The sequence below is a fragment of the Mycetomoellerius zeteki genome, unplaced genomic scaffold (assembly GCF_001594055.1).
Source record: "Mycetomoellerius zeteki isolate Tzet28-1 unplaced genomic scaffold, Tzet1.0 scaffold297, whole genome shotgun sequence".
NCBI classification, from domain to species: Eukaryota; Metazoa; Arthropoda; class Insecta; order Hymenoptera; family Formicidae; genus Mycetomoellerius; species Mycetomoellerius zeteki.
In genome coordinates, this window is record NW_017257279.1 from 234,088 (window position 1) to 245,616 (window position 11,529).

Sequence of the window (11,529 nt, forward strand, 5' to 3'; positions counted from 1 at the left end):
TAGGCGTGCATACGCGCGATCGCGTTGCGCCACGCCGCGCCACGCCACTCCGGTTTCCGAGGAAATTTCCGCGGAAAATTCATGTCGTTCCACATGTCGGGACATGCAGGCCGCCCGCCGCCTCCCTATCGAATGCAATATCCGCCGAATGGCTTTCGGAATTACTCCTCGACGTGCGCGCTCGGAGTGTTACGTTTAATATCGGCGAACACTTGCGGGAAGAATGCGCTCGCCGCGTTCGACTGCAGTTCCGGGGCGAATCGACAGTCGGATCACATATCCTCGCTCCCGATTGAACTCACCTTTTAATTTAGCTTCCGCAAAACACAGTTTAACGATCTTCTGCTTTTGTTTCTTTAAAGCGTACACACTTAAAAACAAACGATGCTGTATATTAACAGAAGAATAATTGAAAATAATCTCGTTAATTCACAATAATAGTATTAATGGAACAAACACATCATCACGTTCCTGTTAAAAAAAACGTTGTTCGTTATTTCACTTCCCTTATTACTTGCGTGGGGTGTTCAGGACACCCCCGTCTTATATAAATTCGCTGAATGAATAAATGCTATTTATACACGATATTATTTTTAGCGTAAATATTGTTTCACGATTTAATAAGATAATTTTGCTTTTATCTTCATCTAAAGGATGCATAGAATATTATTATCTTTATTTAATTGTAAATCATTAAAGAAAACAATGAAAACTGAGATATAATGTTGAAGTGTTATAAACATCCCACGCAAGTAATTACGTAATTCAAAAAAATTACGCGAGGGTTAATTCTGATATTGAATAAAAACAAGATTATTTTCAATTAGACTGCTGTTGGCTAATGATGATAATATAAAATTACTTTTTTCCTTGTAGAATATTTTTTGTTTGTAGAAAAATTATTTGTTTTAAACAGTTTGTAAATGAAAATTATTTTGTTATAAATTAGTAATTAAATATTATTTACAGAGAATAAATTTAATTAAATAAGAAAAATCCTATTTTTCTTGTTTCCGGAAAAACGTCTGAGACAATATTTTTCGCAGTTTTAAGATTCTCATTAACGTCAGATTCTCATTATTAATATTCTTATAAAGATGCTTATTAGCATCAAAAATTATTAAATTGCTTCTCAATTTATTATGTGACATTACTACTCTGATTCTATTCATACCGTTTCAAACCCGAAAAAAATTTCGGCGCGCGGTTTGCAGAATCCGATACGTATATAAATTCATAATAATCACAATTTAATCACTAAACTTCGACTAAAAACTAGGATTTCTCTTATTTAATTATATTTATATAAAATTCTTTATTATAGATTTTTATAAAATTTACATAAATTTATTTAGATAAAAATATATAGCAGAAATGTTTCTCAACTTAAATTATGGAAAAAATGCGCTTCTTATTTGCATATTTTTACAAACTAGATCTTAAAAAAATATAATTAAGTTCAATGCATTGTAAAATTTATTTTTTAAATATCTTGAGAAAATTCATTAAAATTCATTTAATTTTAATTAATTCTTCTCAGTCTTAGAATTGTCTTGAGTTTCTTAAAGATTGAGTTATATTATATCGCGCTAAATTTCGCAACATTCTATTGGTTTATGTATTTTAAATAAAAAATACATAAAGAGTTTGTGTTAAATATTTCATTCGAGTCCTTCGAATTTAATCATTTTCCAGGCGCGTCGCGTTAATTCCGTATTCCACGTTGCAATTAAGGCTGCGCGCCTTAATGCGTGCATCTAACTGTATCCGATCGGCTTCTTTATCGGAGACGGTAAGACTATGAACCGGGATTATTTTTAGAACAACCGGTATATACGGTCAATAGAGCCTATGGCGGCCATGCTCAACGTGACGTAGCGGAGTGCGGATAAAAAAATTGTTAATTAACTCAAACAAGTTACGAATTACAGCGCGAAATTCAACGAGCTTCGTCTCTACGAGGCTCGACAGACACGGCAACAGATTTTCCCGAAAGAAAAATATTAAATTCGCCAGTTATATTCAGAATTATTCAGATTACAAGAGATGAAAAATGTTGAATATATTTTAAGAATATACAGACTAGATAAAATATATGAGCAACGCTATTTTGTCCTATTATTTGAAATAATTACAGGTTTGTTTTTTGTTGCTGCACTAGAATTTTCTTTCTCGCTTTCATTAAATTTTAAATGCGTATCTATATTTAAAAAGACACGATAAATGGCTACGAGTCAAGCAAGGTCTTTAATAAACAATGATAACTCTAAAACATATGTTTCAATCTCGATCGGGTGATTCTAAAAAAACACATCTATTTTACTGTAAGTACGGGAAGTGAAATACACTATTGAGTCAATGTAAAAATTTATGTCCGATAAAAAAAAAGCATTTATGTAAGTTCGGGACATAATATTTTACTGAAAATAGCAATTATACTATTCGTTAAAGCAAAGTCTCAGCTTTAAAAATCTGTTTCTTGAATTGCGATGCGATGATTTTTAATAGAGTTATAAACAATCAAAGTAAAAATGTCCTTTTTATTTAATCCTGATAATTCGGTAACAAAAAATCTTTTTATAAAACGATTTTGTAGAGAAAACTCTAAGCTTTCATGTTAGAAAGTTAAACATTTTCGCAGGTCTTTTTTGGTATGCGACAGGTCTACAAAGTAAGAAAAAAATTTCTCATTTTGTCCAGTTCGTAGTTTCCTATATGTAAAAGTTACTAAACTCACAAAAATTCAAAAGCCATAGTGACCTTTCAAAGGTAGACATTTTAAGCTTTAAAACTCTTTCCTAAAATTTAAATTTTGTTCATTTTTAACCAAGTTGCAGTTGCTCGAATTTTCAATAACAAATTATGAATTTTACACTCATCTAACAATTTAATTATAAAAGGCAGACCTAATATTATAAATATCACTGTAGTATTAGAACTCATTAAATAGAAGTCATATATTTAAAAAGTTTAAATTATCGGAAAAGAAATTACAATATTCTCGTTGAAAGAAAGTAATATAGATTTAATGATTTTTCTGATGTTCAAGAGATAAAAAAATAAGGGAAAAAGTAAAAGAGAGGAGTAAAAAAGACGCCACAGGATTTTATGATTAAATAGCTAAAATCTGAATGAAAGAATTTAGTACGTATATATAACAGAATCATTACCGCGGTCCTTTTTTATTTGATCTTTCTTTAATAAAAAAGAGAGACAGAGGGAACAGGAAGAGAGAGAGAGAGAGAGAGAGAGAGAGAGAGAGAGAGAGAGAATCTGCTACCGCACTCCTGCGGAATATTATCTGAGAATCAACGTCCTTATTTCGCCCGGTCGCCTCCGCCACGGTTCTGAAAAGCCGAGAATAGCGCGCTCCGTGAAAGGATTAGCTGCAATCACAACGCCGGGCGATGCGGTGACGTGACGGGAATGTAACGCAATTATACGGGAGCGAGCGCGAATTCGAGATTCCGGAGGCAGCGCGGAGTATCCGACGCAACGGGCTCGCAATTCATGTCCGTTTGTCGTTGCCGCGGGCTTTTTCGCCGTTAACAATGCAGCCGCGATAAATAAGTCCTCGCGAACCGTGAAACGTTTAACAAACCGCCGGAATAACAGCGCGGATATAGGGCGCGAGGCTGCCGGATAATAGACACGAAACCGCTATTCTTTCGGTGCGATGTTTGCTACCAAGAAACGTTATGACCGTTCGCTGAATATTTAGGAAGTTAATTTTTCTGCCAAAATAATGTTTAAATAATGTTTGTACAATTATCAACTTGTATAATTTATCAACTTTACTGTTACATTACCCAGATAGCACAATTACATTCTAGAAATGTTCTGTGAATATTTTCTGGGAACTTGGAATGTTCTCAGAAGATACGTGTAAAGTATAAGAAATGTTTGTAGCATATTCAGTTGAGACTGTTTTTGTAATTCTAGAAAAATCTGTAAAATGTTCCATCAAATCATCATGGAATATTTTCAAAATATTCTATAAAGATTTGATGGGACATTCTATGACAAACAAATCCATAAAATGTTCCATTCAATTATCATGGAAAATTCTTCAAATGTTTTATGGACTTTCCTAGAATTACAAAACAATCTCAATTAAATATGCTATAAATGTTCTTAGAATGTCCTTTATATCCTATTTTCAGACTATTTTAAAATTTTCGAAGAATATTCATAGAACATTTTTTTGATGTAATTGTGTTATCAGAGTTACAGCTCACCTTTTATTGTTCCCAATTATTTACATTTAAATAAAGATTGATAATATTTTATATTTCCTTTAGACAGAGAAAAATGCAAAATTTGTTTTAAATAAATAATTTGCGCTAAATACATATAATAATGTGAATAAATAGCGTTCAACGAATTTATAAGACGGAATGGACCAGCAGCGGGTGCACTTTATATGAATAATAAAAGGTTAAATATTAATTTATATTCTGTAAAATATATCTAATAAAGTATTAATTTACATATCATATCATATTTTGAAATTAAAGGAATGGGATAGACAGAGAGAGATAAATGTAAGTACAGTACGTTACTCTCCCGTGTCAGGTGGGATAATTTTATTCCACCGTTCTAGATATATGTATAACTTCATTTTGAGGAAATTTCCATTTCTTTGGGCACGCCCGACGGATACAGCGAGATTTGCATAAAGCGCGACGCGGCCGCGGAACTCTCTTTTGCGGAACGTTATAAATGGTCCCCGTCACTCGGTCAGCCTGCTCGACGAAATGTAAATTTTTACCATTTATCGACGCGCCGACCAACCGTCGTCGAATGTCTTTCGCATCGCGGCTCTTCGTGTAATCGATACATACGATACATATCGTATATTGGTCGCGGGGACGAGGATATGTACCTGAAAAATCGCCCTTTTATATCGTTCACGCGCGCGCATGGCCGCTTTAAACGAAACTTTAAAAGAAAATGGAACGACGACGCGGGCAAAATGTATTGCGCCACCTTTCACCTTTTGTCAAGGGACACATTTTTAGTTATCGTCCACCATCGTCACCGAAATTATCAACCGAGGGACGAGGAAGAGGAAGAGTGTCTTGATAAATTCGTTTCGCGTACTCGCCGACCAAATTCTAAACACGCGCGTCTCGCGTAATGCTTAAAAGTTATGTACAAACCGCGCATATGATGCTATACCGAAAGCGACGGTCCAATTTTAAGCGACTATCTTAACTCTAAACGTATCTTAATGTGCAATTGGGTTTAGGAGGTCCAATTTATCTTGGGAGATCATCGTGTATATGCTTTAGTTTATATTTGACCTAGTAAATTGACATGTATCTCTTATCTCGTAGATTTTATCATGCAATTCTAAAAGTTATTATTTTAAATTTTATGTGTGTAGAGATCCATTTCCTTTTTATTTTCATTTCTTTTTCTTGTTTCCACTTTTTCATCTCATCGTTATTTATCGTCAGAATTTTAGTTTGTACAAATTTCCAGTTCTCTGTTTAGTTAGTTCTTTTATAATTAATATTGATTTATATTAAATTTCAATATAAATACTAGTTGGTACGTGCCACATTGTTCTATTACATATACTGAGAGAAAAGTTCTTGGAATTTGTGATTGTAATTGCATGACAAAATAATTACGGTTAAAATTATTTTTATAAATATTACTATTATAATATTAGTGATAATAATTGTTCATTTTATTGTTATTCGTCGTTAGAATTTTATTTTGTGGATGTAAATTTTCAGTTCTATATAATTAACTAGTTCTTTTTTAATTAATACCGATTTATTAAATTACGTATATAAATACACCAGTTGATATCACCATCGTTCTGTTACACACTGAGAGAAAAGTGTTTGATATTTATAACTGTAATTATATACACGGTAAAATAATTATGATTAAGAGCTTCATTTTATTATAGTTAGTGCTGCTGTACAGGATAATAAGCAGTTTAACAACAAGTCTGTATTTATCGAATCATTAATGACGTACATTTACAAAAAAAGCAAACTTTGAAGTGTTAGTTATATCTCATTAAACTTCAAAAAATATAATTAACATTGAAAATGGTCACCTTTAGATACAAGCTTCAAAGCATTTCTGGAACGTATCAACGATGGCTCTGCATATTTCCATGGATAAATTCTTCCAGCCAGTAAAGCGGTCTTCAAATTCACCAACCAATGAAAATCTTTTGATGCAGAGTCTTTATGGTGTTTAGTAAGATGTAACTAATATTCCATAGTTTGTTTTTTTATTTAAATATATTTATACGTTACTACCCAGATAGTTAACTGACGTTATTTGTCGTCATTTTAATATCGATAGTCATTTTGATATAAAAAATGATAAATAACGTCAATAAATAATAATTTGATAAACACACAGAACTTCGTGGTTAAACGTTTTTGTCACTTTGTAATGTTAATAATAATAATTACATTTATACTTTTACTAAAAAATATTTTTTTTTATTGTAACTAATTATGATTATTATTATTTATTACACATTAAAATATTTTATTAATTTATACAAATTTACATAATTAATTTCATAAAGAATTCTTTTCTTTTAATTATTTTCTAATGACAAATAATTCTTTAAAAATCTAAATAAATCTAATTATTTATTAAATATTTTTACATAAATTTATTATATGAAATAATTTATTATATTTATTTTAATGCATTTTTAAATAATCAGTTAAAGATTTTTAATTTTCACTTAGATTTTAAGTAATATTTTTTATCAAAAAATGTATTTAGTACTGAAAATGATTATAAACTGTATTAATTGATGGTAATTGCAACCATTTTTCTCTCTTAGTACAGAACAATACTTACGGAATTAAATCTCTCTTGAAGGTAAAAAAAGGTGAGTTCACCTTGGCATCCACCGAACCAGCATAAGCTCCGCTATCGCATTGCTCTGTTGCAGTTTCTAATCGCGGCCCTTGCGGGCGGCACGTATACGTGCACTATAATCGCTGAGTGTAGTAGCAAAGTTCCAACGGTCCCGACGAAGGGGGATGAAATGGAGGTGTCGACTGAATGAAGTCGGCTTCAGGTGTTCAGTCGCAGTATTGATCGGCCCACCCTCGTACATGACGGAACACACGACACACAGCCCTCACCGCGGAGTCCACCCCTTCACCGCGCGGCTCCTCCAGCGTGACCCCCGCAGGAGCGTCCGGCACGGGCGACTTCAACTTCTCCCCCTTTCGCCCCCCTCCGGCGGCAAACAAGTCTTTCTCACAATCAATGTCAAGGTTGGCACGGGACTTGCCTCGCAATAGACGAAACTGTCTTGATTGTCAGCGCGAAGTGACGACGATATTAGAAGATATTGTTGCGATGTCAAATGATGCTAAGCCTACCGCGCGACCTTTACGCATTCGTAGAGGACGACTTAATCTCTCCCTTGTATTATAATGCGACGAAGAAGGGAATGCCGGGAATTTAATTTCAAGGCGAATGCTGGGAATAACACAATCGTTATCGTTCCTATTTTGCAAAAATATGTAACACTTTTAATTATAAAATGTGTACGATAATATTGAAAATAACACGAAGATAATGTCAAATTATTTATAGAGAAATGTATTTAAATATATTTGTTTTAATTGTATTATAATGAAATTGCAATAATTTATATAATATATAAACGCTGCTCTGCTATTTTATTATGAAACTAATATAAAATACAGCACAAAGTTGCATGTTTCGAAATACTTTGTGTTATAATTGCATGATTAAACAAAACGCAAGCCATATAATTTTACGAGAAAATAATTTTACTTTTTCATGAAAATTAATAAGTGCACTAGAATTATAAATAAATTCAATACCTCTTCTCTTATTTAATCCTGGTCGGGTTTATTTGACCTAAAAAAAATAACATAAAATTAATTTTATTAAAAAAATTTTCTCTCTATAATTTTATAACTTTGTCTATTAATACAAGATATTTTTTATGAAAATTGTTTATTTCTTATTTTTTAGAGCTTCTGATTATATTAACCCAAACGATCGTAATCAGTAAATTTGATAAAAAGAGCAGAGGAATTAAAGTTTTACTTTAATATTTGAAAAGATACGTTTAACTAAACTGCTTAGTTTAAGTTTAAGATTAAAAAATATATTTAGCTTCTTTAAAAAAATTTAACTTTTCATTATTCAGGATTATACAGTTTATCTAATAAACATTTATCGTCAATTATTTCAACGTTAATTTACCTGCTAGGTATCCTTTCTAAATCGATCGAAGAATTCGCGAGAAAAAACTGCTCGGTTGAACATTCTCGTATATAGCTGTCGGCTTATCAGCGATTATCTCTAGGACCAACCGAACTTTCTTCCGACGATAACAGAAGACTTCCTGCATGAGGCCATTAGGGAGTTACAGCGAGTTTGTCCCAGAAAATGATGTCATTACTGTGGCCACGGCGCGACGGCGGGTCTCACGTTAAAGATCCTATCTAAAATCACTAGACAGTCACGACAAGGAAGTTTCTCTTCGCGACGGATTTAATTGTCCCGTTATTCCCGTCCTGCGGGAATCGATAACGTAATCGGTTCGCGTCACGGCAGCCCGATGATAACAATGGAAAAAACTGCGATCGATCGCGGTGTAAAAATAAATCGCGAATATTCGTGGATGCGTTCGTGGAGGACGCTTCAGTAAATGGCCAAGACACGTCCGAAAAAAAACCATCTAAATTATTCGGAGGCACCTTCGGCGTCGTTTGAATATTAATCTTTAAATTCCGCATACCTACACGCGTACATACAATGCCCACAAGTAGTAACAAACACGTGATTAATTGCCTAGCGACGTAAATACGTTTGATTGTCACGATTTCGCGTTTCTGTTATTCCATCATTACGATAATTAATTCATTGTTGCAACTTCAATGAGTTCGAATTAGAGCGATTGTCGTGATTTGATCACGTCACCATGTTTGTACAGTAAAAAGTATTACGCCGCTTTGCAGAGAAATATTTAAAAAAAAATAGGATGATATTTCTAGTGAATTTCTACATGATCTTGGATTTTGGAGAAATTATGCATAAAAAACCGCAAACGAGCGCTTTAGTGTATGTAGCTCTTTATTCTTAGAAAATTTTATGATGTACACCAAGAGAAATATTTTTAGTATTTGTGATAATTACATGGTATCATAATAACGATTATTACTGCTATAATTGTTAGTAATATTATATTTATAATAATTATAGTGTTATAATTTTATTAAAAATGAATATATAATTAGCACTGAAAATGACTATCTCTCTCTTTCTCTCTATAAAAATAACTTCCAATTTATTTTATTATGTAAAATATGATTGGTCCAAAAAAGACTATAAATTATAGTTAAATTATAGTAACTGCAACAATTTTTATAGTAATAATAACTATATTTATAATTATTTTCGGTGGTAGCTGTATATATTTTTTTATAGAACTATAAATATAATTCTTTTTGCTAACATTGTAGCAATAATAATCATAATTATATCATGTAATTATAAGTACAAATATATATATATATTAAAAGTTTTTTTAGAGAAAGGACGCATATCAGAGTTTTGCGCGTGTCGCTCGATTGTCGCGGTAGAAATTCTTGCGTTCCCATTTCCGACGGGAACGCGATTTCTGATGAGAAAGGCCTCCCTAATAAAATTTTCAATTGTGTTAATGTGGCATTTGAATGTCGAAGCAGTTTCTTTGCAAACACGAAAATGTCTCCCGGGAACTCGTGGTGTCTCCTGACTTATTTACGAGAATCGCGATCGATCTGGCTGACATCCCTGAAATTCAGGCCGTGGCTTTTACGTTTAAGCCGCTTCGGGTGTTCGAGTCAAGGATTGCTGTTGCTTAACCTCATAATATATTAATGTAAAAGCGTGCACAGCGTAACATTTTTCTCTTGGGACATCGAAAAATCGTTAAATATTTTCGAACAAAGCTGCCTATCTTACATTTTTGATAACCGAAAGTTTCGGTATCATTAATTTCCATGTAAATTTTCCCTGGAACTTTTTTGTTATTAACCTCTTGCGGATCGGTGACCCCATTTATTTTGACCCATTATAAACTGCACGCTTGCATTTTTATTTATGCATTTTTATGAAACTTGGCCTATGGGATGGTTTTTAATAATTTCATTCAAATCTGAGGTTAAAAATTCAAAATGCTGGATTCAATATGGCGGATGGAATTTTTTAAAATAATCTGATCATCACACACACAACTCGACTTTTTAATTGTGAATTTTTAATGTGAAGCAAAATACGAAGTTTTCAGTTTCGTTTTAAAGTTCATCAGTGCTACACAAACAGATAGTAGTAAAACTGATTTCCAAGTTGATTTTCCAATTCTGAATATGAGTTCTGTAACATTATAAATCTTTCTGTATGGAGATTACTACTTTTTTAAAATTCGACATTTTCGGGCTACATTCAAACTCTGCGATATCAAGAATCTCTAAAATCGAGTTTCAAAATTGTCAGATTATTTTTCTGAAATTTGAATTTAGAATTCGGCTGTCAGAATCGAATTCAAAAACATTTACAGAACAAGATATTCTATAAATTACTTTGTTAGAAAACTCCGATTCTCAAAAGATTAGATGTCTGTTCCTTATTAATTGTGTCACATAAAAAGTTTTTATTTTACCATTGTGTTCTAATGTTGTTTTAAATATTAAAGTATAAAAATATACACAAAGAAGAGAAAGAAAAGGAAAATTTTATAATTTGGTTCGAAAAATATACCAAATTAATTAAAATGTAAAAAAATACAAAGGGAAAAAAGCGAAAATTCTTGAAGTCTAATGTTAAATATTAGGATAACTCCGGCAAATACGCCGCGCTGGGATTTACGCCACAGAAGTCAGAAAAAATAGATGGAGTGGGGATAATTTTCCCGTAACTATTCTGTTACATGCCTTTATATTATATTAGTATTGTGTTATGATTTCAGCTTCTTACTGTTAATATTAATGAAATTATTGTGAGTTGAATCGATTTGTCACTGCAATAAGTAGCGCCATCATAAGTTATAATCTACATAAAATGATTACTGTAGGGCGTGTAAAAGACTTAGTGGTTATTTCGTGATACATACGTGTAGAGGAATAAGTAAAGCATGTTTTATAGCAAAATACAAGTGCTTTGCCTTCGTATTCTTTGTTTAGTTTATTGTCTTGTATATCCCGCTTGTTTGGGATATACGGCATTTTTAGCGGACGGGATTTACGCCCAAAGCATACAAAGTGCGCAGATTGAATTCAGTGCACTAAATGCAATAAATATATTACATGAAATATGTACCTCATGTCATAACACTTGTAATATATGTAGGAAGATTGTAATTATTATTTAATTACTTCATATACATATTTATCATTCTTATTCCTTAATATTATAAAATTTTATATATGCATTTTATAAGTTATTGTGTCATTTTATGTCTTATTTATAAGCATTATTTGTAAATTTTTCATGAGTCGTACATACCCC

The 11,529-nt window shown here is 32.3% G+C and overlaps 1 protein-coding gene across 1 annotated transcript in view; it reads left to right on the plus strand.

Moving 5' to 3' along the window:
• The window catches only part of dysc (whirlin protein dyschronic), a 111,579-nt gene that overhangs the window by 15,063 nt on the left and 84,987 nt on the right, over positions 1 to 11,529 (plus strand). The gene's annotated exons all lie outside the window — the stretch shown is intronic.